Here is an 8436-nt window from a genome sequence, read left to right on the forward strand (position 1 = left end):
CTTGTTTGCTGTTTGGCCGTTTTGACAGTGATAGCCCCTCACCCGGGCCCCATACATAAGTGACAAAGCACTTGGGTATAAAATGGGGCATTTTTGACATTATGAAACAGTTTTGGTTCCTTGAGGAATTATCAAAAATAGCATTTATCACCGCATAAAATCCATGTCGTTTTCTAGATCACCACTAAACTAGAATGAATTTGACATTTTACCCACGCATGTCCCAAAGTATTTAAACCATGATAACCGCACAATCCCTTTTAAATTATCTTTCAATCACATGATGTGTGGTACATGTACTAAAAATATAATTATGAATTCCACCCACACTCGTATACATAGCATTATCATGTATATAATTATATTACAAGAGAAATTATGATTATATTACAAGAGAAAAATTATATGCACAGTCCTATTCAAAATCTTAATGACCATCATGACCATGTAAACATGGTGAAATTTACATGACAAATTGAGCTCAGTTCCTGTTGCTTTCCCGATTTTCTCTTTCATTTTTGTCAGAGGATCACTCATCTCTTTCATTTTTTTGTCGGTGTGGGGGGGGGGGGGCACTCTGCCCCGCCACTGGCTACGCTACCGCGTGTTACGTCTCTATGTTTGCAGCAAGTATTCCCAATTAGTGACAAAATCTCAAATATTACTATAATATTCTGACATGACTCATGTGATTCGTATCATTAGTATCTTGAAAACATGAAAATTGGAATTTGATAATTCCGTTACGGGACTAATTGAATGCCATAAACTGACACCCGAAACATTCTCGTCGCATGCGTCGTTTTTATTTTATGAGCAAAAGTGTTCGGCAATATCTTTTTATCTACTTTATTTTAAAGAACACAATTTCGTCGATATCAGCAATGCAACAACTACAATGGACACTATCATGACTATGGATAGAATTTTTAGGAACAAGCTTCAAATTGCATTTATACTTCGAAAATAGATCTTCATCTGCTTTACCCTCTATTATCAAAATATAATGTGTGAATCATTATTATTTTAATATTATACTCGTGAAAGGGAAATAGGCCTATATCACTATTTCTATGATATGTTTGAGAACAGCCGCAGCATTATCACATTTTAATATACACTACACTACAAGATTCCTGGCGACGGTGTACCTCTGCTGCACTGGTACTTTGCAGGTACTACTGCTGCTACTACCGAGTACCCCATCCCGTGGTAGCCGACGTTGGTACTACACCAAAGTACCAGCGTCGGCCACCATACTGTAGATACTCCCGTAGTTGAGTACCTATGTCGGTACTCCACCATGCGTCACCTCCGAGTCAACTGCGGTGTACCGAGTAGGTGACTTATAGGCACACCATAGTGTGGGTACTTCTAATAGTCCTTCCATGGAAGTACCTGCACAGTAGCCGCACCTACTGTGTACCCATGTGTCACCTACTGTGTACCTCATGTGTCACCTACTGTGTACCCCATGTGTGAAGTAGCAATGAAGGTACTCTTGTCGTGTTTTTGCATTCCTAATCGAATCGCCCAGCGATCACCGTGATGCGCGTACTCACTCATATTTGGCCGTGACGACGAGTTACGAAGAAACATCATCATTTTCTCAGTTTTTAAAAAAAAAAAAGTCAAAATTTCCTGATGTTTATGTCTTCAAATGTTGTGCATGTAAAGATTTGCTGACTTAGATCATATTGGGCACACAGTAACTCTTGAATTGTAAAAGATTTTGGAAAGAAAGGTTCTCCAAATCACCGCAGATAACACACGCAATTTTCCTATTGGACTGTACGTGATGTGGGTTGCATACTCCGTGATTTTCCGTTGGTGTTTTTGGCATTTTTCGTCACAGTATAACCACTTCAGTTGTCTCGAATGTTCGGTAAGTAACTGAAGCCGATAACTTAAGTAAGCTTTATTCTCAATTCATCAACAGTTTGATATTAAAAAACGTGCTAATTAATATTATTTATAATACCATGCATGCATGAATACGTGGTGCTTTGTTAGTGTTAACTGTATGTTGACAGATGTAAAATGCACATTATTGCCAGGCTAGCCTAGCCTATAAACATGATAAAAAACTTTAAAAGCATACTGTCACTGTGATTCGAGTCATCCCCGGGGAGTATTCTCTGTTCAGTGACAGTTTAAATGTGTATTAGGCGTAATTAAATATCTGGACATGCTAGACTAAATTAAATAATAAAAAAAAATGAGTGAGAGGCCTATCTATGCCGGATTTGTCGCCCTAAAAAAAGGGACACGCCTGTGTTAATTAACATTAGCATGTGTTCCTCACGGACCAACCTGGGTAAACAAACAAACAAACAGGCCGGAGTGCCCATCTCTCTTTCAAGGACAAGGTGATTGGGCAGACTCCTTCCTTCATGTAATGTTGCTGGCCGGGGGGAGGGTCAAAGTTTTAGGCCACTGTACGTGTGCCACCTTGTCCGTGCCCCTCACTACAGTGCCACCGTGGCCTAGCAGGGCGTATTAAAGACAATGCGAGACACAAATGATATATGTGTGCGGATTGGACATAATTATACGATGCAAGCATAAGAAATTGTGCAAAAATATGAATATGATCGGGGCAAACTGAGAGGCCGTTATTAAATCTACTAAAACTTCAGTTCAGAATATAAATAAACACGTCATAGTCTGGCAAACAGGTGATACAGTATAAACATAGCCTACGATCTGTGCCTAACTTAGGCTAGGACTATTCTAAAAGGGTCACCTTTTTGTATGATTTCTAGGCTATTAGGGGCCTACAGCAATTTTGGTTCACAATAGGCCTGTCAGTGACAATCAATGTATATGTGTGTGTAGTCTGGATCAAAGAAGATACACCTTGTGTAGAGGGCACATGCCTGTGGCAGCTAGGCTTGCACAGATTAGGCTTCGAATAGGAAGTTGAGGCCGGGCTTACTATTTTAGTCAAATGACATGTCATTAAAAGATTGAAGGGTAAAAAACACTGAGGCCTAAGCCTTATATAATAGCCCGCCCTATTATTTATTGAAGGCTTAGGCCTATCTTAAATTTTTAAAGACTATTCAGGTCACGGGTCAGGTCAGTATTAAATTCTGAAAAGTTAGGCCTACTATCGGCTTGGCTAATAAAATAACAACATACCGGTACAAATCATGTTTCTTGTACTTTCCTCATTCAATTAGGTCGGTGCCTTGAAGTGAACTGTTGCAGCAACTTAGCCACATGATAGTTGTGAGGAGAATGTGTCGATGCAACTAACATCTACGTCTACAGAGTTTAGTGCAGAACGAACAGATTGTGTTCCATATAAAAGACCTGGTATGTGTAAGTTTTTTTATTTTAAGGCACATGCTAATATTTTGATTTCATGATGTGGTAGTGGTACAATCATAATTTCACTAAAAGACAATGATCCCTGCCATGTGTCAAGGCACTAAACGATAATGTTCCACGTGACATGCCGAAATGACTTTTCCACTACTTTTGATGTGTGTATGTAGGGTCGCCATAAAACTAAATTTGTATTTACAATAAAACTCAAAATCTCTTGAATGTCCCTTTAATAATAATAAACAAACAAGTGCCCTTGGAATGCACAATTTACTAAAAGATGATTATGATCTCATGTGACTATATGAAAACGATCTTTCCTGAAAATCTTAAGAATCATAAAACTCAGCATCTCTGAATGTCCCATTAATGAAATAGTAATACAAATACTGAATCAAACAAACATCTTTAAACAGTCTTTGTGCACTTTCCATTTTAGACTTGTTTTAGTTTTAGTATTAAAATGTCTTGTCTAAACTTGTCTTTAATTATGTTCCTTTTTCAGATGAAAATTTGCACATTGCACAGGAAGGAACTGGCCTATACAGCAACAAGCTAAAGACCAGAGAATAGGATGGATGATCGTCCCTACATGAAATATCTTCATTTGGCAATTGGATATTGTACCACAGTGAAACTGACCTATAGGGCACAGTTGCACAATATCAAGACATCAAGAACCCAACCCATCAGCTTTAATATCATACCTCAAAGAATAAGAAAAACTTCGGTGACAACAATGCATCTTGCATGAATGCATGGTCAGAAAAGAATTAAAGGTTAAACAGGCGTCAAATTTCATATCTTGTTAAAAACCACACCAAAGTATTCCTCTGATCATAATGAATCTGAAAAAGTATTGTTTGATCTATAAAAGCACTATGTTCTCTATTTTAATATAAACAAAAATTTCAAGGGTCACATTTTTGGCTCCATGGGGATAAAATTTCAAACACTCTTTAAGATTTTCCTAAACAGTTACTCTAATTGTATGGTTTTTGATACCAATTCAAATAATGAATAGTTTGCACCATCTAAGATGTTTCGGTACATGATGACATGATGAATACTTTGTAGGGCTTTTAACTTTTTTCTGAGTAAGGTGTATTTTTTCTACCAAAGTTTTTCTGATCCCTTAAAGTCTTAAAGAACTAAATTGCAAGCTCCAACGACAAATATCGCACAATACAATGTTTGAAATTCATGCATCATTTATCTACAAATGTTGGAGGGAAAACCATGACTGATAAAAAATTAAATTTAATGAAAAGAGTCATTGAAATATAAAGATGAATATTCAGACCAGGGTCTTACTTAAATGGTGGTGTTCCTCAAGGCAATGTCATTGGTCCTGATTCATTCCACTGATGCCTCGGATAAGTATGTGGTTGATTTGACTGTTGGTGAGAACAGAGCCTATGATGGCACCAGCACAATACAAGCCCCAGTCTATGATGTTATGTACACTTTGACTGATAAAAACAAATGGAGGCTGTCAGGTGTTGTTCAAGTCGTAGTTTCCAATCTATAGGCTTTGATTTGTTTGGGCTCCCCATATTAGCATTTATCTGACATTCCCATTTGAGAATAATTTCTTATTATCTTGTTTTATCTTTATATGTTAAAATGTTTTTACATATTTCTAGTGTGCAATTAAACATGTTTTTCAGTATTGCAATTAGTGTAAAAATCATGTAGGCTAATTCAGCCACTCGGCTGCAATATGAACCAATACATAATATTGAAATTATTATACTTAGTTCTCTGGGTTGATGAGATGTACACATTTTAATCTTTTCCCAGAGCAGCCAGTGCACAGAGCAGCGGCGCACATCCTTGAAAAAACCCCACCTATAGCAAACAACTATAATCTGTATACCTTCCTCGAGTCAGTAATTTAGGTATTGCTTTTTATTGTATCTCTAAAGGTAATGATGAGAAGTATACAAAAGTGTAAATTTTCAGAAAGGAAATGATGCAAGGAATCCAACTAGCATAACAGATTCCTGAAAAAATTAATAGTTTTTGAGAAATTCTCAAAACTTTATTTCACTTTACTGACTCGAGGAAGGTATATGGACTATAGTACATCTGGTCGGGTTCGAACCGGCAACCTTCGTAATACTTGCATGATGCCTAACCAACTGAGCCACAGAGGCATGTTGCAGAATGGTTAGAGCGTCATTATAGTATTATGAAGGTCGCCGGTTCGAACCAGGCCAAATGCACTATTTTTTCAACGTTTATGTGTGCTGCCTGCTCTAAGTAAGGCTAAGGGCCTGTGCAATAATTATGAGCCCTGGGGAGCAAGAATTTTGGTTGGGAAGCTAAAAAGGGGCAAGTAATTTTTGGCAGAAAGGGTCCCGGACAAACGATTTTAGTTTAGACACACATTCATGAGGAACGCACTAAAAGGCTTAGGAAAACAGTACGCGGTACGGAAACGTTATAAAAGATTTCTTTTGAAACTTTTGCACTATTGATGCGATCAAGCAAAGTCAGTCGGAAGTCTGCAATATTAAATTTTCAGTTTTGTATACGATAGTAAAAAGCATTCTATACAAAGCTGAATTTTGCAGAACACCCCATTGAAATTGAACATGCAGTTCCAAAGATATGAACAATTTAAGAGTTTCCAAAACAATAGGAAACAAAAGGAAATAGTTGCTTTGTTTGGCTATATCTCAAAATCAATATTGCCGACTTCCGACTGATTTTGCTTGATCGCATCACAAATGGTTTCGCCTATCATGGTCGGTAGGCATCATCAGAATGATGTTTGTTGATCCTTCTGATGTTGTCTACAACCATGATAGGCAAAACGGTCAATAATGAGTAAATGTTTTGGTTTTGTTCAAAAGAAATCTTTTATGTTTAACAACAAATCTGATGAATCTACTTAGTGACGTACGGAAATATTTTTCTGTTCACCGCGCTCGCATTATGTATCTAGACCATAAAATTTTAAGGTTTGCAAATCGGGATTCCCAAAATTTGGCATATATGCGGCGGGGGGCAAATATATTTTGGCTGGTCAATGGAAGGGGGAGCAATTTTGGCACGCCCATTTTACCTCCGGGGGCTCAATTACATGACAAAATGAGCCAAAATCATGGACATTTCTGGTCATTTTAATATTTAATTCATGTGTATATCCTTTGTTCGTAATACTGTGGGGCTGGAGAATCTGGCACTTACCCGTCAAAATAATGACTGACCCTTTATAGGCGAAGATAAAAAAAATTCTCCAAAACGCAAATTCTGGGTCGGTCGCCCGGGCCCGTAGAACGGGGTTCTTTTTTCGTTGTCGTACGGAAGATTGAACAAAAAAAATCAACATCCAGGAAAACTTATAAGGACCCCCTCTCCCACTGACTGTCGGTCTGTAAAATGTATAGTAGGCATAGACCCTATTAGGCCTACACCAAATTAATGAGTATAGAGGCCGAGATGCCACTTTTCAGGTTTTAGCCAGGTTTTTAGTGAGTCCAAATTCCCGCTTTTTTATTCATTTTCAGCCCGTTTTGGGGCTTTGTGGCCTGCATTCACATGCTTTTTCAGGTTTTTCTCACCAGTTTCAGGTTTTTTGAGTGAAACTGAGTGGCATCTCTGTAGAGGTCAAAGATAAACAAATATTCCGGTGGAGTATAATTCTGGCCCGGTTTTTAATACTCGAACAATTGTGAGAATATTTTCAATGTTACACTAGCCACAAATCAAGGTGAAACTTTGTGTTTACTTGGCCAATTTGCAGTTTTTACAATATTTTAAAGCGCCCAAATCAATGTGTTTGTTTATACTAGGCTAAAAAGGGAAAAAAATAAGATTCACAGCAATTCTGGTGATACGAATATACCCGGCGGAGTGCAAATTTACAAGGGGCCCATATTGAAAAATGATCCATCCCCATCAGTCATCCAAAATGATGTTTGCCATATTGAACTGTCTTTCTGGTAACAAACCAGTAAATATACACCCATAGACACCTTAAGACACTCGCAAGAGTGTTGCAAGTCCGTCACGTCATAGGCCGTCAAAAAACATTTTTGAAGGCCTATGGGCGTCGTGAGAATTCTAAATTTTAGAAAGTGAAATAATTGCATCTTTATTTGTAAACTTGACGTCGAATGTTCTATTTAGTATTTGTTGAGTGGTTGTTTCTTTTGCCTCTGCCGATATAGCTGTATTCCGTGTTTTGGATTGAAAAAAAGATTTTTTTTAAAATTTCTGACCCTGACTCGAATTCCGTGTGAACCTTCGCAAGCCAAGGGTGCAGAATAAAAAATTTGACGCTTCCATTTTTGGAAGGTATTCGATCCTTGATTTTGTTGCGGTCGGATGTTTTATCAAGCACCGTATATTAAACACAAAATTTTAAATGATTTTACCACCAAACCTCAGTATTTAAAAAAAGTCTCAAATCGCGGCGATATTGCATTGTGATTTGAGTGACGAACTTGCAATTCTAAGTTAGTCCACCCCGAGGCCGGGACGCATATTTTTTCCAACCATAGTCGTGGGCCGTAATACGCTAAACCCTAAACCTAACACTTAAACCGAACCGTGCGCCCTAACCAATCCTAACCCTTTCCTATGTGTTCTGGGTTGATAATATTTTCCATCCCGTTATGGTTGCAGAAAAAAAAAAGCGTCCGGGACATTCTCCTCCGGCCGACGGCCTCCCCATGTCTTGAAATCAAATGTAAACACAATGTTATAGAGCGCACATGGATGTCAAAGGTCAAGCTTATGTGCGGGGTTTCTGTGCCCTTGAATCTTCTTCAGTGTTATTTTTCAGCTCCAATGTTATATTTAAAAATGTTGTTAAAACCCATTCACTGATTGAAAAATAAAAATAAATCTATCTATTTTTATAACTGTAATAAATTATGTACATTATAATAAGTTTTTCTATATAAACTAATGTGTATTAAATACGAAATTCAAAAGCAATAAATTATTAAATATCACGCTACTGATAAATATCCGAGTTTGAACTCTTTATTATCATAGTGAAAGACTAAGTTCCATATATCCACATATAAAAAGGAATTTTACTTCTACGATGAGGTTAAAAGGTTGCCCAAACTCATGGGTGACGTC

At 37.6% G+C, this 8436-nt stretch overlaps 1 long non-coding RNA gene across 1 annotated transcript; it reads left to right on the plus strand.

The window, feature by feature from the left end:
* The first annotated feature begins 1126 nt into the window (after positions 1-1126).
* On the plus strand, positions 1127-4055 carry LOC140149887 (uncharacterized). Its single transcript, XR_011858764.1, has 3 exons — positions 1127-1885; positions 3186-3321; positions 3839-4055. It is a non-coding gene; the product is annotated as an uncharacterized lncRNA (long non-coding RNA).
* The last annotated feature ends 4381 nt before the right edge of the window (positions 4056-8436 follow it).

The sequence above is a fragment of the Amphiura filiformis genome, chromosome 4 (assembly GCF_039555335.1).
Source record: "Amphiura filiformis chromosome 4, Afil_fr2py, whole genome shotgun sequence".
Lineage (NCBI taxonomy): Eukaryota > Metazoa > Echinodermata > Ophiuroidea > Amphilepidida > Amphiuridae > Amphiura > Amphiura filiformis.